This window comes from Protopterus annectens, chromosome 1.part2 (assembly GCF_019279795.1).
Source record: "Protopterus annectens isolate FY-2018-M chromosome 1.part2, PAN1.0, whole genome shotgun sequence".
Taxonomy (NCBI): Eukaryota; Metazoa; Chordata; order Ceratodontiformes; family Protopteridae; genus Protopterus; species Protopterus annectens.
The window spans coordinates 83,708,508-83,732,108 of NC_056727.1; positions in this window are offsets into that span (position 1 = coordinate 83,708,508).

Genomic DNA, 23,601 nt, shown 5'->3' on the forward strand with positions numbered 1-23,601 from the left:
TTGGTCCTTACAACGAGTTCTAAACAAGTGCTGAGCTCAAAGAAACAGACTTGAGTGCTGAAACTAAAACACTGGCTAGTTCTAAGAAACAAAATTAAGCTAGAAGGCTTCCCTCCAACACAGAAAGAGTTGGGGGCTCAGAAGCCCACAAACAGTCCTGGATACAGCAAATCTGTATCCGGACTAGACTACCCACAGGAAAAGCAGAAAGCAAGCTTAGAATTTTTTTTTTTTAAGTGGAAAGAGAGAAAGGAGGAGCAGAAACTAAGTGGATTGGCCTTCTCAAATGTTCTCCCTGTATTAGGTAGAATGAGGTAATAACACTAGACTGGGAGGAGTATCCCAGATCAGATTTACAGTAGGGGCGGGCAACTGCAAAGCCACCAACTATAAGAACAGCATACAAATAGGGAGTGGGAGAGGGAGACAAACTGCAGAAATGTTTCTCACAGCAGAAAAGCAGAAGTGAGCCTTTAAATGAAAGTTTTAAACAGATAAAGGAGCCTCTAGAGAAAGCTTTTAACTACAAACAAGTTATATGACACACTCCTTGGCAGGAGATCAGAATCAAACAACCCAAACAGATGCTTAATAAAAGTGAACAATTTCCATTTAATACCTCACACACAGTGAAACTAGCTAGGAAAGTATGCAGTAGACAAAGTGCTATAAATAACTTGAAAAAATAAGCAAAAAAACAGGATACTTAATGTTATATATTATAGATCCAAGTTTGCTCAGCGGCCTTCCTTTGATTAGCTCAATGTGAAATGCAGAAACACTCACAAACTTAACTTCTTAGGTAATAGAAAGTTGAAACCTGAGACAACTTTAAAAAAAGTTCAAAAGAACCAATGAGGTGCTTACTCTAAGCTGTAGTCCAAGTGACCCCAGCTAATCTTGCCAGCTGAGTGAGCACTGTGACTCCGTAATTATCTGTAATGGTTTTCTCAATGTCTTTTTGCCCCATTTGACTGTCAGCCATTAAACATCTCTATCTTCTTTCACACATTCATTACGTATAGCAAATAACCACAAAGTGATGAGTGTGAAGCAGTGGAAGGACTATCATCTAATCTCCAAAACAACCTTCACAAGCTGGAAACCAGCCTGAATAAGAAAAAAATCAAGAACCAAAAAACACAACTCTGTTAATGCAGGATAAAGACTTAGAGTATGTCTTATAAGGCCACTTGGAGTAAGTTTTGATCAGTTTTGACAAAGTCGTTATTATATTTGGATGAAACCAATCAACTGACTTCATATTTTGATTAAAATATCTATTTTATCCTGCATCGACTGGATTTTGTTTTTTGGTAGTTATGAATGGCAGTTGCAATTTCTTCTTGGCCTACATGTTAGTTTCAACAACAGCCTTGCATCTGTAAACTCCCACACACCATACTGATGGCACAGACATAATCTCATGTGTCTAGTGCAGCAGTTATGTGGTACATAGTTTGATGAGCAAGGATGCCTTTGCCCATTTACTACAAGTTGCGTTTGTAGCCTCAGATAGGAGCCAGTCATCAAGAGGTCAAACTGTTCATCCCTTCAGGATGGGTGAGTCAGCATTGTCACTGTCACCTTCTGTCATCAGCTCCTCTGACATCTGTCCTATTAATAGAACTCATTTTGTTTGGGTTCCTCTCAGCTTATGTCTTTATCAAGTAATTCAAGCATTGTGGAAGGCCTAGCCAGTCTACATCTGGTGCAATTGCATTTTTTGCAATGGGAGGTTATGATGAATCTTGCTATTATGGAGTGATATTGTGTAGACCCTCCTGACCAGAATTACTTAAAATATCCTTATTATAAAGAGGAATGAGAAGCAGTCATGTAATGGCTATCGGTTCCTGAGTTAAACAGCACAAACATTGCTCAGACATAGTATATTGTATATATTTTATAACCTTTTTGATAAATTGGCCATTATGTCAAAATGGTCATTATAAACTAAGATCTAGGTGCACCACAGGGTCCCAGTAAGTATGTACTGCCTCAAGATGAGCCCAGTTAGTTGATCTTATGCGGCTGATTTCTGATTTGTCTGCTTATTTATCACTTTCATTTGCTTACTTTTAGAACTAGACTTCTGTGCATAAGCCATCATTTAAGCATGCTTGGGCCACATTGGACTTTTCCTACAATAATAAAGATATCATTCAAAGAAGAACAGAAATTCTGACTTTGGCATACTGTATGACTTTATTATCACTATAGATCCCTGACAAGGAGCTCACATTGCCAGAGAATTGTATGGGCCCTAGTACTAATCCTTTAGCTCTCTTTTTATATGATAAGTGTGTAAATCAAATAAAGAGAAGTATCTCTTTTCAGGGGCAACCTGGGAACATTGATCGATTAAGTGTCTTGTTCATTTCAGCACATGATGCATTTCAGAGGCACTGTGGCTGTATATGACCCTCTGACTGGTGAAAACACCTTCATTTACATATTTCAGTTTTATGTGTAGTACTTGATAGACAAGGCAGTGGTTGGGCTGTGAATATTATGCACCAGACTGTTTTAATTTAATGCCAAGTAATTGTGAACATGCAGCTACAGTGACAAATGAGGTTTCATACTCTGTGGCTTTTCAAAGACAAGATTGTGTTGTAATTCTGATGGCAAGATAGAGTTGAAGCAGTTCCTGGTCACTGCTCTTTTTTGCAAGCAATGTGTAGCCTTCAACGATACTATGCTGAAATGGGAGCTATTATACACATAACAGCTTGTCTTTTATCTAACATCAGCTTTTGAATTAGCTGAAAATTGTGAGGAAGGGAAAACTAGATTATGGAAGGAATTATTAAGCTAATTTATGAAGATAAAGTGAAGTAGAATGATTTGGCAACCTCAAAGCCTTCTGAATATATTAAAAATTAAAAGTTTGATGTAAGAGGGACAAAACATGACCACAGAGACCTCCTTTGTTGAGCACAGCTTTCATCCAAGTACTTTTGACAACATCAGTGTCTTGTATATGGAATACCCTCAGTTTTTAAACATCAGTTTTGTATTTCATGAATATTATGTACACAAAGACATAGTTAAATGATAGATACATGTACTTTGTGTAGCCATTTCTAGATACATGCTGCAAGATACTTGCAGAAGTTTACATGTATAAATTTGAAACTAAAACAGCTTTATGTAGATAAAGATTCTGTTAAAGTCTATATAGGTTAATTCCAACATCTATGGCTATGATACCAAAAAAGTGTCTTGTTCCAGTGCATAATATATTATTTTTGAAATTGTATCAGAAATAGTCAATATGGTCAATACAGCTTTTTTGTTAGTTAACAGTTCAAAAGTACACATCAGCTTTTTTTTTATGAAATATGACTTAATTGTGCTTTCCAAGTTGTGGCAATATATTTGCTGCACAGAGGCCTGTTTATTAAAAAGACACACAAGTGAAGAAGTTTGTTAATCATGTCCTGTAATCTCCTATTAAATGTAGTGTCTCCTCCTGCGAACTCCATTTTCATTTGCTGTGCATAAAACTGAAAGATGTAAATTAAGATATCTTCAAGACAGAAAATACAATTGGTTTGAAAAGGTTATTATTTTTTCAATTTCTGAAGACTTTTTTAAGGTCCTAAACTATACTTTAGAGAGATTCCTAAAGTTTTCACTGGTCCTGACATGCAAAATAGTGTTTTAAACCTTTTATTTACTCCTCCGATAATTTGAAAGACTCCATGTGGGTAAACAGCAGTTCTTACTGAAAGTCTATATTTCCTTTTCATTTTGTCTATCAAAGTTAGTCTTCTGATCTCTTATGTAGCCCAATGTGTTAAAGTCTAAGCTTTCTGATATCTTGGAATTTCATTTTTTTTTATTCAGACATGCTTTATTTCTCTTCTGGTTCATATCAATATCCTTGAACAGTGCTTATGCACTAAAGGAAATAATTATTTGCATGATATTCTCATAGCTCTGAGTATTTCTCTGCCTAAAGCCAAATGCCCAGTCCTACCTCAAAGTCATTTCTTTATGGTCATTAAATCAACCACACCCCAAAGTAATAACGTCACCATGTTACCTACAGTGGTTATTAAAAATTCTTTATTTTCAATCATGCATGTGTTGCTCAATGCAATTAAAATCACTACCATAGAAAGTGATGTGGATGTCCTGTATATGATTGTAACCCATCCCAGGCACTTAACAGTACTTGGAAGGTAACAAAATGAAGATACATGCTGTAAAACTGAAGCCTAAGGCATAATCTGTAAACATATATCAATATATAGAGTGATCTTTTTAACGTGAGCAACATTTTCTACTTGTTAAGTTAAATTTATCCACAAATAGTTACTTGTTTGCTCTGAGCAGCTACTTTTACAACATCTCCAGAGCATATCTAAATAAAATGTCTGTGAATCTGAAGGTCAACAAGTTCTTTGAAAGAAATAATTTTTCAAAAGAAACACAATTTCACAATTAAAGTTAAAATAATTTAATTCCTTGGACTATTAAGAGAATTTAGAAGAACACATGGACTACCAGAAATATATAATTCTGTCACCCTTATAGCACCTTCTTGTCAAACGCAGAATTGTGTGTAATTGATAGATATCAAGAGCCTAGTGCTGGCTTCCCTAGAGGTGCTCATTACTCCAGTATCGATTGGCTTAAGTGTGAGAATTTAGCTACACGCTAAACTACCCAGTAGCCATATCATAGCAATCATATAAATGTTATGCATGTTTATTAATAAACTTCGTCATTTATTAAAATGTTTAACTTCTGAAATTATTCAGTTTCTCAGTCAAGTTGTTGGTGGTCTATTTTAGGTCACTTTATAGATACGCTATTATGAAATGGCTTAGTTCACATCTCACAAGTTGAATTTTAGAGATAAATTGCTCACAGTTATTATTTATGTCTTGTACTTCGAAACACAGGCAAGTTGTTTCTCATTTTTTTTTCACTATGCACATTGAGACACATTATAAAAAAGTTTATACTAAAACCTAAGTTAACCTAGGTTTATAATTGTAAAGTGTTTAGTGTTAAGACATTGAAGAACACTATAGAGTCACCAAAATAAGATCTGGAGCCAAATGTAACTCAACTTATTATTGCAACATTCAGAAAGCAATTAAAGAGGCCAAGAAAGATATCCAAGCCAACTAGGCAAGACCTCAACAATATTCAAAATATATAATGAAAGTGAAGAAGAGATTTAAGGGATTAGACCTGGTGGCTAGAACACCTAAAGAGCTATGCAAATAAGAACTTCATGATATTGTCTGTGTTATGGTTGAGGTTGTGGTGATAAAACTATTCCAAAGAGAAAGAGGATTAAAAGGTCAAATGGTTATATACAGAGCCATTAGAAGAGGCAGTGGAAAGAAGGAGAGTACCAGGCAGTAGGGGTAAGGAAAACACGAACCTCATCACGACTTTCACAGAATGAATGATGCCATCTGTTTACATTTGCTGACTGGGGAGTAAGGAATATGTAAAGTTCTACCTTATACAGTATATATATATTAACCTATGAAATACAATCTTGTTTATGAATGAAAGAACAGGGAAACATGTTTGAAGTCCATCCCTCTTACTTCTTAAACATGGAAGTCCTATGGAAAGTCTGAGAGGCAATTGATGCAATGACAAGGTTACCGAGTTCCCACGGAAATAACTGTATATATATATATATATATATATATATATATATATATATATATATATATTTTTTTTTGAAATAAGTGAATCAGTTGCTCCTGAGACATATGTCCATATGATCCCCAAGTACTCTCCTTAAACAGAATATACTCAACTTCTCAATGAAGTGACAAAACAATTTTTATATATAACTGCTACCTGTACAATCCCTTAAATTGCATGTGGGCTTTCTCTTTAGTAACTTCCACCTCTGTAAAATGTTAGAATGTATAATTGTGACTACTTTTTATGTATAAATGTAAATAGATATGTAGCTACTCTGTGTTTAACGGGAACATAGTATAATGCAATGAAAGCAAATGGAGCTTTTCTCCCCAGGCCGCTGCTGAAAATGGGTATTACCCAGTTGGAATTTCCTGGTAAACAAAGACAAATAAATAAATAAATAAATAAATAAATACATAATAAGTGATCAGTGCCCAGGACCATAATTCAATGCCCATTTCTAGTCCATGAGCAGTAGTTCCTGTGGTACACGGATGATTTCCTCAGCCATCACTTACCTACTATGTGACCTTGAGTAAATCACTTAACCAGACAGTGCTCATGGATTGCCCCTCTAAAGGAATTGCATGTCCAGTGGGTCTACCTGATTTACAAATAGGTATTATTACTACTATTTCCATTCATAAATATAGATTAGGTCAAAGCATCTGTTTTATCCTAGACATAAAAACAGTTAGTGAGATGCACAAATTCATGGAGTAGATTTTAAACAAAGGCAGTAAACCAAGAAACATCACTTCATGAGTTGATGTTACCAGCAGATTATAGCCATCGAAGTAAAATATGCACGACTGAAGTTAATGCATTATAGACATCGATGACAATTTCACTTTTTTAATGAATCTATAAAGTGGCTTTATATTTTAACTACTGTCAAGCAAGGGAGTAATCACTCACCTAAAATGAATTGCTCTTTCAGCTTTTCTTCCTGAAAGTACCAGTCTGCAAGTGTACAGTACCAGCAACATATCTAAGGCACGTTTGCTACTTGATGGATGAAAGCAGTTGCATACCTCAGTGTATTACTGGCATTACAGTGTAGTACATTAATGAAGAAATCATTCTCTACATTTTTTTTCTTTTTATTCAAAGATTCTATACAACGAATGCTATGCTGTCCATTCCCACATCTTCCACATAAAACATAGGACTGAGTTTGGTAGTTCTAAGTAAGGCTGTTAAATTACCAGTGAAGTCCTCAGATGTGTGCACAAATAACGGTGTTGATATGTGTCAGATATGTGTGCAAATAACAGTGTTGAGATGTGTCAAATGTGCACACAAATAGCATTGATATGTGTCAGATGTGTGCACAAATAAAAGTGTTGGTATGTGTCAGATGTGTGCACAAATAATAGTGTTGATATGTGTCAGATGTGTGCACAAATAATAGTGTTGATATGCGTCAGATGTGTGCACAAATAGTGCTGATATGTGTAGAAGTCTCCATAAAGTACTAGGGAAGTCCTCAGATGTGTGCACAAATAACAGTGTTGATATATGTCAGATGTGTACACACATAGTGTTGATATGTGTCAGATGTGTGCACAAATAAAAGTTTTTGTATGTGTCAGATGTGTGCACAAATAACAGCGTTGGTATGCGTCAGATGTGTGCACAAATAGTGCTGATATGTGTAGAAGTCTCCATAAAGTACTAGGGAAGTCCTCAGATGTGTGCACAAATAACAGTATTGATATGTGTCAGATGTGCACGTAAGTAACAGTATTGATATGTGTCAGATGTGTGCACAAATAACAGTGTTGATATGTGTCAGATGTGCACCCAAATAACAGTATTATTTTTTGTCAGATGTGTGCACAGATAACAGTGTTGATATGTGTAAAGTCTCTATCGACTCATTCTTTCCTCACATCAGCCTTAATTCACTCAAAGCCTGTATTAGGTTTGATGAAACTCATGGCTGCGGGGAGGACCTCAAATTATCCATATCTGTATGGGCATCTTGTAAAAACTACAGTTGTTTGGGGAAAAATGATAGCAAATACATGTATTAATATTATGTTATCAGCTTGGAAAGACATATCCCTAGATTTAATAAAATCCATATAGGCATACTGTACAGCCTACACATGGAAGGTACCATTATCGTGTACGTGGTCCCCCCTTGGTAGTGAGCCATGCATATTAATGAAGGTGCATTACTGAGGGAGAGCAGTGTTGAATGGTTACTGAATCAGTGTAAGGAATGCATTACTATGTCCAGAGATGAGTGACACACCCCCTGCGCTGTCAAAGTGCAGTATATCAATGTATGGATGTGAATTACATGGCACACCATGCAGCAATGGACACGTGCCAGACAACTAAACATAGAACCCAGATACATTTAATTATGAATTTAAAGGTCAATTTTAAGCATAGCTCAGCAGGTTTGAGTGGCACAGTGCTTAAATGTAGCTGAGAGGTAAATGTAAAAGTACAGCAGCATTCTACATATCCATGTAGCCAAGTGTGTAGCGTTATGGCCTTGTGTGTAGTAGGTGTAGGGTTTGAATCATGGAAGGGATATTAAGCAATTATTTTTGCAAGATAAATTATGCCAATTATTTTTAAAGCATGATCTAATGTACTCAGTTAAGCACAGCTAATCATTGCTAAGCCATGATAAGCACTGCTGAAACAATCTCTGTTTAAGGACCACTTGGCTGCACTAAGCTGGTTTGTGCATTGCTAAGCATTGCAAGTTTAAGCAGTGCTCAGCTCAGCTAAGCTGGTTTGCATGGTGCTAAGTGACATGCCGCATTTTTAAAAATGGCCCAGTGGTGTGTAAGGGTGGTAAAACAGGCTATATTAAGCTCACTAGGTGGGAATACAGCATATTCTGTTAGAATTTGAATTGTGCAGGAACTACAGCAGGTGTTGGAGAGGGTGCATGCTTCCAGGCACAGAGGTGGGACATTCTGGAGTCCAGGGTCATGGTTGGACTCCTAGTGAAAGATCATGAACACCGGCTGCTGCAGGGCCAGCTCCAAGGATCAGAGGACAAGGTGGAGACCTGGGACCGGCTGGCACATGATCCCACCAGTGCTACAGGTATCCCTGTACAGGTGAGCAAGTCCATCATCACTATGATGATCTGAAGTGTCAGAAGGGGGACTTCTGGACAACGGGGTCCAGGATGCTTGGGACCAGAATGCCCCCCAAGTTTGGAAGTACTGTTACCATTGTTTTACCAATAGCTACTCTGAATGTGTGATAGACAAGTATGCATAATGGTGTGTTTCTCTCCCTACAGCTGCAGAGGAGAGAGCTAACAACCTCTAAGCCCATGCAGGGTGCCTGGCTATATTGTGCCATGAGTGTGGTGAGTACAGAGTAATTTGCAATCTATAGTCAAATACACAAGATAGAAGTAATTCATTCACTGTCAGTAGGTACATACAGTACAGATTTGTGTATTGCAATGAATGTGGACTTAGGCCTGTAATGCAATAACTGACTACTGCCAATTATAGTGCAATAGAGATTAAAGCATTAAACCTGATAATGTTAATGAAATAAAGTTTCTACTGCAATAATTGTGGAATTACTGCTGTAGTGCAACACCTGCATTATATCAACTGTTGTGCAATAAAGACTTGAAAATATACCAAAATCTGCATTAAGGTACACCTAAGAAAGCTGTATTGTGCAATATGTGTATAAGTAGGGCTGTTGCTCATGAAATTCAGTATGACATCTGCTGTGAAATAAAAACACAAAGAATACCACTAAATGGCTCAATGTTTACCTAGGAAAGAGTGTTATGCTAAACTGTTGATTTAAAGATATACTACAAGATATATGCCTCATGACATTTGTTCTGCACTAACATCTGAAGCAATACCAGGAACACCAAAGTTATATTGTGTATATTAGGATTGTTTTGTGCTAAACATTTAATTTCAGCTATATGCATTCCTGCTCTGAGGTACGGTGTTGCAGGCAAGTATGAAACTGTAACAGCTGTAGACTGCAAATATACTATCTGCAACTGTATATGGGCAGGTAGCCAACCCAGTACTCTGATATGGTTTGTACACACCTCAAATATTTCCACCCACTGAGAGTTTATGGTGTACACCTGCATTCTATGTATTAATGTATAGTTTACCTAGTATTTCTGTCATGCATGAATCCCATGCATGTGTGTTCAACTGCCACTGCTGTCTTGTATATAACTGTACTATTATTACCAGGTCCTATTTTGTTTCCAGTTTAGGTCTAGGCAAATATCTGTCAGTGAGTAGTTAGCAGTGGTTCAATAGCTCAGTTTTTTAAATACTGTGTCTTGTCTGATGTACATTTTGTCACACACAGACCAGGGTACAAATCCAGTGACAAGTACTAATAAATATTACTGAATCAGTTATGTATTGTTAACAGATATTCTCTCCACAGGAATTACTGTTAAATGGGTGCAGTAGCCCTTATTATGGGTTATTAATTTGTGTGTTCAGATGTAACAGACTGTTAGCAGTATTGATCAGGAATGTGACAAAAATGTCATAAAATAAAGGCAACAAGTACAATAGTAATAAAAGATAATACAATAAATATAATGTGTAATCTTGGTATGGCTGTATGCTTGGTGTGTCTCTGAGTATTTGGTGATGGTCTGACCCCATGCCTGCCAAGGATGACATGATAGTTGTTTACTCTCTGTACTGTACATGATACATGTCTCTCAAGTGTCATGCTGTCATGGACTGTAATCACCCTTGCCTAATCCCTCTGTCAGAGATCTATCATCAATATGATTATGTCAATAGCACAGTCATACTATACCAGTCCACAGTACACCTTGGTAGTTATATAAGTCCACCTGACATGTAATAGCCCTCTGTAGTTGTGTACATGTAGGTGTTACTGCTTGGCCCATACTATTCCATGCAGATAGCTTGAGAGGTATGTACATGCTACAGCAGCTATAGGGCACTGTTATACATAAAGGAAGGATAGACCTGTAGAGAATATAACAGTGCTGTTGCAAACTATATAGCCTATACTGGTATTAATGGACTGTATTTCTCTCTCCCCTCACCCCTCATCTTCATCATAATTTATTATTGTTACACGTTGGTTATGGTTTACTATTAACATATGTTGTTCTCTAAACTTTATGTTGGGCCCGGTGTTTTATCATTATGTATTACAATGGTTGCATACTAACATATCTTGTTGAATTACCTATGTTGTTGACCTTATGCCATAACTGTTACTGGCATGTCATTACCATACTGACTGATATCTTACTTATTGTTGTGTTCCATATACTATGCATTGTTATGTTACTGGGTTATTTGCAATGTTCTGGCATGCTGTTATAACTAACTATATGTTTTGTTCATTAGTAACCTATACACATTGAAATACCTCAACACCACAGCTCAACTGCTTAGGCCGGTTCCTGGTGATCCATCTACCCTACCTCAGCTGGCTGTGGCACCAGGTCCCAGCACATCTGGGACCCAAGCCAGTGGTGACCCTCTGCTGGCCCTGCACTACCTATGGGTGTAACGACTTCAGGAGATGGGGCCCATCCCCCCTAGGAGTAGGGGTGGAGGGGGGTTGTCACCCAGGATGGATCAGCTACCAGTGATGGTGCACAGGATAGTTAATTGTGGGTATGAGCAATGCCTGTGCCATATTGAGGCAGATTCACTAACCTGGAGGGGCCTGGTGGCTATGGCACCCAGCCTCCAGTACAGCCAACTTTGGGGACATGAAGGAGCAGTGTTGACTGCCCATGGGTGGAGAGCTCAGTCACACTGCTGCTGCCTAAGGGCACATGGACTTCTGATTCCACAACACCATCTCCATCCAAGGTGTTGACTCCCTCATGTGTCACACACCACCCCATATGTTATCTTGTCTGTCTTGTCTGTTTGCAAATGCAACCTCTCCTACCCAACCTACCTTCCCCAGCATTCAACTCTCTCTTTAAAAAAAGGGGGGCTTCTGTTCCACAAAAAAAAAATCATCCCATATGTAGCTCTCTATATCACACACATGTCCACTGGACACAACTAATTATTACATTAATTAATGAACACATTTATGTTGCCTCAGCCCTCTATCTGGGGTCTGAGGCTCCAAATTCCAAATTCTACAAAACCTGCTCCGCTGTTGCTATACAAGAAATGGAAAGCTGTGGTCCTTTCCTACACCCATCCTGCAGAACTCCACTTGCCTTTCAGTATGTTTTCTCCATGCTTACCCCCATTTTACCACTTTCCTATGACCTCCTTTTTCTTTTCTGTTTTTAAATTTAGCTTGGGTTTAAGCAGAGATAAGCACAGCACTGCAATGTGGTGTGCCACACAAACCTGTGCAAACCCACTTAACACTGCTTAAATGTGCCTTAATCATCGTATGTGTTTCTCACAGTGTTAAGCCGATCTGCAAAATAATCTCCCCCTGCCATGTCTCAAACCTGGGCCCCTATTTTCTACAGCACAGTGTAGGCCACCCAGCTCTAAATTAAAATAGGTGTTTCCAGTAAAATATACTTATTGGCACTGACTCACTGCAAGTACATATAGTGGAAATGATGGGAGTGTACTTCCAACTGTGATGAAGACATTACATTAGTACACAGCCATATAAATAAAAATGGATATACATGAGGCCATGGATAACAGGTATATCTATCAACTGTACACACTGTTGCAGAATGTCCACAGTTTTGCCCCCTACATTTGGCACAGTTTCACAAAAACATATCTGTCTGGTAAAATACTGTCAAGTCATTAAAGATTGCGTTTAGAAAATCATGACAGGCATTTGAGTGTCACACCTAATACCCTTCACAAAATACATGCTAATGGAAATCCTGTGTCACAGACTGTATGCATGCACATGTTTCTTGCAAATACATCTACTGCAGCACAGACTCAGTAGCTCAATCTATTAAATGCCTTGCATGTAGTACATTTTGCAACTCACAGTCCTGGGTTCGAATCCATTGTGTTACACTTTACTTACATTCTTGGGAATACAGAAAATAATGACTGAGTCATGCAATTTTAACCAAAACAGGTTGCTGCTGTTGAATTAACTGCTACCCATGTTTACAAGGCAAAGGCCTGTAGGTAGGGACACACTGCACATGTTAGTCTAGCCTACCTATATGTTGCCTAGTGCTCTCTGGCTGGCATTGTTGCATAACATATGTACCTTAAGCACATGCCTTGACTGGACTATTATGGGTACCCCCACCCTGGCTCGATTCTATATCATATGAGCAAATTGCACAAATTTCAAACACTCATAATATCGAACGTACTGGACCTCAAAGTGCTTTTTCTGAGATTGCGGTACAGTGAAGAATACAATATTTGCCCTTTCCTCACTGTAGTGCGATCTCATAGTTGGAATATATATTTAATGGGGGGTGTGATGGGCCCAGCCCCCCACGATAGGAAGTTCAAGGTCAGTTACGTTTGATATTATAAGCGTTCACAGTTTGTGCAATTCGCTCATATGATATGGACCCCCCTGGCTCAGCTGTAATGACAGAGCTGGCAGTGCTCCCTCAGTGACACATACAGCTTACTGTCCTCCAACATGTTCACACTCTCCGTTTCCAAAAACCAAACAGACTACTAAAATACAAAAATTCGAGGGAACAAGTTGTTGGGCATATGCCAAATAGATAGCCAAGTGATAATCCACAGTCAAATAAAGCTGTTAGAAGAAAAGCAACAATAGTCCGTACGCTGTGATGTTAGAGCTTTTATTAACCACAAGCACTCTCCTTCCTCAGACAAAAGTAAAACAATCAGTTGTAGCAGCAAACTCCTTTAAATAGGATGCTGTCAACTAATTAACAAATTAACAAACAAGTTAACAATTCAACAGCTTGTGACTTTAAAATCATACAGAACCAGCAATTTAAATATTAAAAGCAAAACAAAACCTCACTTTAAAAATGCGACTAATTTCGCCATTTAAAACACAATAGAAAACCACTTAGGAGAGTTTTGTAGCTTTATTTTAATAATCATTTTAAAGGTTGGCTTTATGAGCTAAATCTAAACGTTCAGGACATAACCTTTGAACGTAGCTGCAGTTTTCACGTAATTCATAATTTACGTATTAGTATTTTTTTACACAATATAAGAACAGTGAGCATTTTATATATGAGTATTGACAGACATCATTTTTTTGGATAGAAAAGGCTTGAAAGATTGTGTTTTAAATGGCGAAATTAGTCGCATTTTTAAAGTGAGGTTTTGTTTTGCTTTTAATATTTAAATTGCTGGTTCTGTATGATTTTAAAGTCACAAGCTGTTGAATTGTTAACTTGTTTGTTAATTTGTTAATTAGTTGACAGCATCCTATTTAAAGGAGTTTGCTGCTACAACTGATTGTTTTACTTTTGTCTGAGGAAGGAGAGATAGAAGTCTCTCCGAAAGTGCTTGTGGTTAATAAAAGCTCTAACATCACAGCGTACGGACTATTGTTGCTTTTCTTCTAACAGCTTTATTTGACTGTGGATTATCACTTGGCTATCTATTTGGCATATGCCCAACAACTTGTTCCCTCGAATTTTTGTATTTATGTTCACACTCTCCCCTAGGTGTCCTAGACTGTATCAGAAGCTGCAATTTGCAACTTATGCAGCTGTATGTTAAGCTACCTGCTACGGACCTACCATACCTCACAACCCCCTAAAACAAGAGATCCAGACAACACCCATACATAAAGCGGTGGGGAGGCAAAGGTTGAGTGACAGGGACATGTTTCACAGGTTGCCGCTACAGACATAGTCAGTTGATAGACCAGCAGCTACTGCAGCAGCATGCATATTCTGATGGGTATGATGTCTGACACTGACATGTCTCTTCCCCTTTACTGACCACAACCCACAATGTTTAACACTGAACTGCCAAATAATCAGAATGTCATTTGACAATGGCCAAACATATGCAAAACTGTAGACATACCTCATAAATCTCAACAGTGGACAGTACTTGTACCTACTATCTGTGATACTGTAGTCTCCACACCTCAGTAATGTCAATCTCAAAGCCTAAGAAAGTCGAGGCCAACATGAAGGCCTTAAATATAGCACTGTGGTGCATGTCATTGCCTAATGAAAGTGCAACCCAGCTGCTCTGGATGCAATTAGTAAGTCTGAGCCATGGATTGGGGAACAGGTAATTACTTGTTAATGAGCATCACCTACAAAAGACAAGCAACTGCCTATGGGAAAGAGATCTGTAACTTACTTTACCAAGACAGACTGCGATTTACCAAGCATTTTTCTTGAGGATTTGTTCACAAAAGGATTATGACACTCTACCAGATTGAAGGATGCAGTTATGGGGAATAGGGATTACAACAGTAGGCCTGTAGTACATCTCTGGGAATGACATGTTGGTGATACTCTGCTGTTCAACAGCTACAGGCATGCCTCTCAACTGTGCCTGCTGTGAATTACATCACAACTGTGGCCCTCTCGCTCCATCCTACAATGGTCAGCTCCTGTATGAATTCTACTTGATTATGTATTAGACATATTGACAGCAAGTAAGGGTGGACACAGCTGTCATATCATATGACATACTGTCATTCAGCTCCTCTCAGTCTGTGTAAGTCACACTGGAATAGTTCAGACATTGTAAAGGTGTCCCTGACTGTTCCTAATGTACTGTGGCTAGGTCACAGTTTAGTCAACATTTGTATGTCATTACATTGCTTGAAAGCTATGGCTAACATACGTGGCAACTCCCTACACCAGAAAGTCAAGTCATAGCCATTATTACTGAGGGGACACAGGTCAAACCTCAACAACAGAGTGCACATATTGGTCATACAAAGTAAGAGTATGAATAGACATATATTACTGTGGCATAACTGCTTTCTGAGGCTTCTAATGTGTGACAGGCAGATTCTCTATTCTGAGAACAACCATCAATTATTGCACAACAACTTGACAGACATCTACAAGTTTGTGCCAAAAGGACCACATATATTAGGCACATGTACACATTCTGCAAATATCTGTGTATGGGAGAAGTATGACACCTACAGGGAGGATATACTACATCAGGTTTGCATTGCTGTTGGTCATTGTGGCACAGTGATGTTGCTGGATTGTCCCCATATACTTGTAATAATACAGACGTATGTGGCTGACACTGGCAGTATGACATAGTAGTGGGACTTTGCCCACAGGGGAAACACCACAGTAGACCGCATTGATGGGTGTGGACACATACAGCTGACTCTGTCACAGCACACAGGTACATGACTGGTATTGCTTCTATGTCGGTGATACCGACATACATAGTGTGTTAATAGACTGCAGGTTATGGCATGGGAGCTAGCAACGGATAACACAGGCCAATTTGGATGTGCAGGGTCTGTCCATAGTGGATATCAATGTTTCTGGTCCTGTGACATGTTCTCCTCTTGTTGTCTTTCAGAAAGGATGTATCAAAGGAGGGACCTGCCATTTTCTGAGGCTGAAAATAATGTCATCCTGGATGGCCTCAGACTGCATCACAACATTCTACTCTCCATGACTAAACAGCATCGTGACCAACATGCAGCACTGTGGGCTGACCTCATCACAGCAGTCAAACAAATAGGGCTACAGGACAGAACCTATGAGCAGGTCTGACACTGGGCCACATATATGGTCAATGCTGCATGTCAAAGGGCTGCCACTGTAGCTAGGGACCATGCTGCCATCAGTGGAGGGCCTTCAGCAGAACAACCACTCTTGCCACAGAGGAATTCCTGGCAAACCTTGGATCATCCACCAGCTCCCAAGCATGCATCACCCCATACATCATGGAGGTGGGTGCCACAGTATCCATAGCAGAGGAGCATCCAGGTAAGCTTCCTGTGTTCATCAGTGTAATACTGTATCAGTCATTGTGGTAGCCTCTGCATACTAGTACATGGGTGTCAGGTGTATCTGCATTATGGAGGTGGTTTGGTTTTCACACACAGTTGTGCACACATACTCGTAATGTCAGCAATGCAGGCAGTATCACATTAGCTACTGTACATGTTGATATACACATATTACCCTGTAATGATGCCACATTTGGTATTGTTGACAATACCTCTCCCTCACATTTCCGTAGGTACGTCAGGTGTGGCCAGACTCCAAGGTTCTGTACCGGATAAATGTGATACTGTTGTTTTATGGATCATATATACCATTAGAATGTTAACAGCTGACATTTTGCCCTAGGCACAACTGTTATGCTTAGCCAGAGTACAATAGTTATATGCTCAATTTTGGTGGAGTTAACTGACGTGCATTGAGTGAGTAATTACAGTTGTGTATTTGCAGGAGCAGTAACACACTAGCACTTATTTTTGACAAGATATATGCAGTCTGTTATACAGGAGGCAATCACTCACAGATGCCTGTTTACACACAATATGGAGATGGGACATACCTGAGGCAGTGATACTAGAACTGGCATAGTATGCTGAAGATGGGTGCAGTGTGTTTTAGGTGTAGGTCCATCACATACACTGACATATCGCTTATCACACAGGTGTATAGTACTGGCAACATTACCTGGGCCTAGCTGCAGTGCATGTTATAATGGGTATGTCTTTTCTATGTATGTTGTAGTCTACTCGTGTGTTGTGCATGGGATTAGAAATAAGATGTGGTATGTGTAATGCGGTTGTGGCTCCTCATCTGTATGTGTATGTGTGTAGATTACCATACATAATAGTGCAGGTAGTAATGCACTTATTTTGTCTTCCTCCTCACAGATGAAGGAGGGGGTTGGAGTGTATCCCTATCACAAACTGATGTCAGTGTCTCATCGGCCTCTGATGCTGATGGTGGCCATAGTGGTTGTTGGGGGCTGAATCTGTCCCAAAGGTTGATATCCCACTTCCTTCCCCAGTGTCCCCATACACAGTCAGTATGCCCACGCATACCCAGTCCCCTGTGACCACAGATACCAAACAGTCAGAGTGTGGTGACATCAAACAGGAGAGTGTGGCAACTATAGCATCAGTGAGGGTAGACACTAGCCATAGCCGGAGACCTGGCAAGGTCTGACACAGGGAGAATGACAGGAGTGCTCAAAAGAGGACTGCTGCCCATCCACCACCTGTTACAGGTGTCACATCATGGGTCACTTGATGCATGCTTCAGTCCATCATGGAGGCACAGGCATGTTTTGAAAGCAACACCAGATAAATGCTCAGGATCATGGATCAAACACAGTCTGACATCCATTATTCCTTTCACCACATTGGTGACACCATGGATTGTTTCACTGATGTAGTGAACAGATGGTGGGGTGAGACATTTTCAGTCCTTGACCACAAGTCGGTTGTGCTGGAACATCTGGTGGGAGAAGGGCATTGGACACCTGGACATAGGTCAGCAACATCATCTGCTCAAAGTTCATGTGGCCACACACTCCCGTAGTGGCAGTACCTCCAGCACTACAGATGGAAGTGTGCTGTCCACGCCATGAAGTGGCAGGCCATGGGCAAGTAGTCCCTGGCAATCTCATGTTGGACACGGGCCCAGCAGACACCAGTCATTATCAGCTATTAACACCACATCTGATCCTGGACATGGTGGTGCCAGTGTCACTCCTGGCAGAGCCAGTTCCTGTGTTCATGGCCAGAGACAAAAACTGTACACTCTGCCATATACAGTCCACAGCTGTCCAACATGCACATGTGTAGGGCTAGCACTTGGCTTGACTGTGTACATGCATGCACTCAAACATCACTGTCACATGCAGGTCACCAACAGACACACACAGAACCTCTCCATGGCCCAGCTAAGCAGCACCCCTTCCTGACTCACACACATACTGTCAACTGTTTGGCACAGCCTAGGCCTCTGGCACCCCCACACCACATCCTGTACATGTGTAGGGACATGCAAATATGTGTCTGATGCATAGGGTGACTATATTACATTACATGCAGTTTTGTAGTGCCTTAGTGATATGCCATGACAGATGCTGTATGCTGGCATGTATCATGAGTACACATCAAAGTTTGTGTACCTTTGTTGCATGATGTTAGATTGGTGGTAGTGTTGCAGAATAACAGATGTCTCACAGAACTGTGTATGTTTCTGTTCCAGGGTCTGAATGGCTAAGTTATGGAGACTTGGTGGCAATGCAGTGGCACAGGACACCATGGCAGCACATCAGAAATATGACATTAGCAAGGTACGGCTGTATATGTGCATGGTTACCTAGGTGTGTATGTGTAGAACAGTGTGTCAGGGACAATGGGGCAGTCAACGTAATCTTGCATGCATGCCCTCAGACAAGGCCTGCTACCCTTGATACGTGTCAACTGTGTGTTCTGTACAAACAAATGTAGGTAGTGGCAGATAGCATTTATGCCTCGGTAGATGTCGGCTATTTAGGGCCAGGAGCTAATGGCAGGGCAGTAAAATGCATGACAATTGCACACCCATATAGTCATATGTGTACTACTGCATGGGAATATATTTGTGCACTCACACACACAAAGTCATTCTTTTGGAGATTAGAACCCCTACCTATCTATCACTATACACTACAGCACTTAGTGCTTATCGCATGTGCCATGGAGCGTATCTGTTTGGAGATTGCCAGCCAGTGCTGCTATGGTGGATGACATTAGCAGGCCTTGTAAAGGAGTCCAGTGGTGAGGATGGCAGATAGTCACAAAGCCTTAATATGTATAACCATTGCACAGAGGTAGACAGACTGTTGCAAGGGGATACAGTCACACACACACACACACACACACACACACACACACACACACACACACACACACACACACACACACACACAGGCTGATGTGAGATTAGAACCCCTACCTACCTACTATTACACACTACAATTAGCAGTACTAATTGCACATCCCAACCATTACATGGGGTGTACACAGGGCTGCAGCCACAGTACTTGTGGGCTACCCAAACTAGCCTTGTCTTACACAGCCTGTGTGGCCAGCAGAGTGAACCTGCTTTATGCTGTTATTATATCTAGTGTCCTAGCAGTGGGGTACTTGTTAATACCCCTGCTATGTGTGTACAGTTACCAGTATCCCAATTTCTGGTTGGGTACACTTTGCTAGGTGGAAAATTGGCCAGTGACAATATGACCTGTCCATGTCCTGCATCAAAGCCATTGCAAGTTACATCACCTGCTCACCATTGTCTGTCTAAAGGGTGACATTCCACAGGCACAGAGTTCTGCAGTTGACTGGATTATATTACTATGCAGACTTGGTCTTTTACCATCAAACAACTGTTATTTGTGTAGGTGCAGATAACCCCAGCATTCTGCATGTTGATGTGGACATTCATGCATCTATATCTATGTCCATATATCTATCTATCTATGTCTATCTATATATATACATATATATATATATATATATAGGTCTACTTCAAAACACCGACATACCACTGACGATGAGAATACCGAGACCGGAAGATCGACAACTGAGATGACCGACAGTTTAAAAGCACAAAACTTCACATGCCTGACAAACCACAATCCCCACAATCAACAAAACAAATACCTTTTCCGAAAAATACACACACAGCATAAGCACACCAAAAACCTTACAAACCTACACTAAATCTTACATACACAACTATCTATGCACTAACCTTAACCCAAGCCCTAACCCTAAGGTCCGTCACTATCGCACACTCACCTAACCCGCACTGTAACCCTAACTCACTTAACCCACCCCTAACCCTAAAGTCTGTCACTATCGCACACTTACCTTACCCGCACCCTAACCCTAACTCACTTAACCTGCCCCTAACCCTAAAGTCTGTCACTATTGCACACTTACCTTAACATGTCAGTGTTCTCAGCATCGGGCTTTTAAACTGTCGGTCATCTCAGTTGTCAATCTTCCAGTCTCGGCGTTCTCGTCGTCGGTGTTTTGGCATATCAGTGTTTTCAAGGAGACCTATATATATACATATATATATATATATATATATATATATATATATATATGTGTGTGTGTGTGTGTGTGTGTGTGTGTGTGTGTGTGTATATATATATATATATATATATATATATATATATATATATATATATATATATATATATATATATATATATATATATATATATATATATACATATATGTATATGTATATATATATATATATATATATATATATATATATATATATATATATATATATATATATATATATATATATATATATATATATATATATATATATATTTTTTTTATTTATTTATTTTATTTTATTTATTTATTTTATTTAACATTTGTTAACCGGGCTAGTCTGACTGGAGACATCTCCATTTTCAGCAGAGGCCCGGGGAGAAAAGCTCCACATGGTACAAACAGTTTATAACATAAAAATGATAAGAACAAAGTTTGATTGGATGAGCAAGTATAGTGCCACAAATGGGAATTAAATCCTGGTTTAGTAATACATATATTTAGCAGTTTCGGACATATATGAAAGAAAAAAAAACATGATAAATAAGAATAGAGAAAGGAAATAAAAATATAAGAACCACATAATAGTGAGCAGGTAAAGAGTAGAGGAAGATAGAAGGAGAGAGATTGCTGTGGTCATGGTTAGTCAGGATTGAGACAAGGGCACAACCAGTGTTTTTTTAGGTGTGTTTTTAGTTTTTGTTTAAAGAGAATAGGAGATGTGATGGAAGTGAGTTCAGTAGGAAGCTGATTCCAAGACTTACCAATGGTGTTGGAGAAAAGGGAGTCACCGGCTGAGTTATTAGATTTACATATAGTTACTAGAAGTTTGTTAGAGGACCGAAGGGAATTGAGGTTTGTATAAGGGGTAAAGAGATTAGAGAGGATAGGTGTATTGTTAGGTTGGTAGAATATCCTGTGGACAAAGGTAAGTTGAGAGAGTAATAGCATGTTGTGTAATTCAAGCCAGTGAAGTTGCTGTAGGTTCAGACAGTGGTGAGTTCTATATTTATTTCCGGTAACAAATCTAGCAATGTTATTAAGAGTGTTAGCCAATTTAGAGAGATTGTTTTTCTTTAGGTTAGTGTAAATAGGTGAAGCATAGAGGAGAGTAGAAATAAGATGAGAGTGGGCGAGTGTAGATTTAGCATTGGGAGTTAAGAATGTTTTAATTCTGTAGAGGGAGCCCAATTTTCTATTGACAGTTTTAATGGTATTGTTAATATGAGTATCAAAAGTAAGGCTGTTGTCTATTGTCACACCTAGCAGCTTAGTGGTAGAATCAGGGGATATAAGGGTACCATTGCTAGATGAGATGGAGAATTCTAGTGGGGGGGACCTAGAAGTGGGCTTAAATAGGAGTAGTTTGGTTTTTATATAAAACAGGGATGTCAATGTAGATGCAGCTGTGTGTGCATTATGTAATAGTGTTATATAGATTTATGTGGAGGGTTTACATCACTCTACACATTTATGTATATATGTATATATATATATATATATATATATATATATATATATATATATATATATATATATATATATATATATATATATATATATATACACGTCTGTGTGTGTGTGTGTGTGTGTATGTGTGCCACATACTGATAGATAGGGTTAGATAGGGTGATCATGTGTGAGGGGTATAGGGCGAGACAGATACATATACATAACTGCATGCATGCACAGACATATTTTCACATATCAGTTATTTAGGCAGATGAGGCAGCATGGGCTCAATTTAGCTAAGTGTAGGAGCAGGCTCATTGTGACTGTAATTACAAGGTGACTGCAGGCCAGACCTACCTGTACTCCAGTCTGGGAATTTGCGTGCTGCAGCCAATTGGCTGCTGCACCTGATTCAACAGTCCAGCACCTCCCTGATATTTTCTCCACGGGATTCCCTGGCTGTGTGCTGAACATAATATATGACTCATACCTAGTGACTGTACAGATTGTAATAGACTGTACAGAGTTTTGCATCACATTTATGGTACATTTTACATAGCTTTGTGATTTTCTGGTACATCAGTGGTAAATCATTACAGACTGACATTAGGAAATGATGACAGACATTTGAGTTAATGACTCCATACACACCAGGAAACCCATGCTACTGCACAACCTGTTATTCTCTGAACTTTCTACATTTGTCTGGCTACTAGTTAATCCTTCTCCTTATATTTTGGCCTTTGTCCCACTACTAATCATATGTTTGTCCAGATTTCCTGCTTTAAGTGGTTGTGGATATGCGGTGACTGGGGTACATGATGTAGCACCACACACAGAATGACAGTCTTCACACCTCTGACTGTACATGTTTAGCAGAATGCCCAGAATTCTGCCCCATATGTCTCCCATATGCTGTGCTCCTCATACAGTTGTATTTTTCTAGTAATATACTACTACATGGAGCCCACTGAATTGTTATCTGTACTGACACAGTTAAGTGATGGGTTTTACATCCTGCTGCTACTCTGACTTGCTGCAACCTGCTGTTATACTAACCACTTTTTCAGTTACTCAGAGCATGTATAATGTGTGTAGGTTTGGTCCTCTTTCCCTCCATTGTTTCTGGCTTTGTCCAGTTGTCCAGCTTTCTTGCAATAACAGATTGTGACATATTGACAATGTGTGAGACTTGTACCATAGGAGTATCTCACATGCAAAAGTTGTAGGTGCAGCCAGCTTCAATCCATAAACACCATCAACCATGGTAATGCAGTTAGCCCACTAAGCCACACCAGCCACCAGAAATTGGGTTTAATTCCTCACACTATCAACAGCAGACACACATATACACTTTGATCCCTGCATATTGTGGAAAATAGGACATGTAGCCAGCCAGGTTGTTTTGGACAGCCCTGGGATTGTGTGGTCTGCTGATATATCCTTTCAAATATACTCTGTTACAGCAGTTGTATGTGA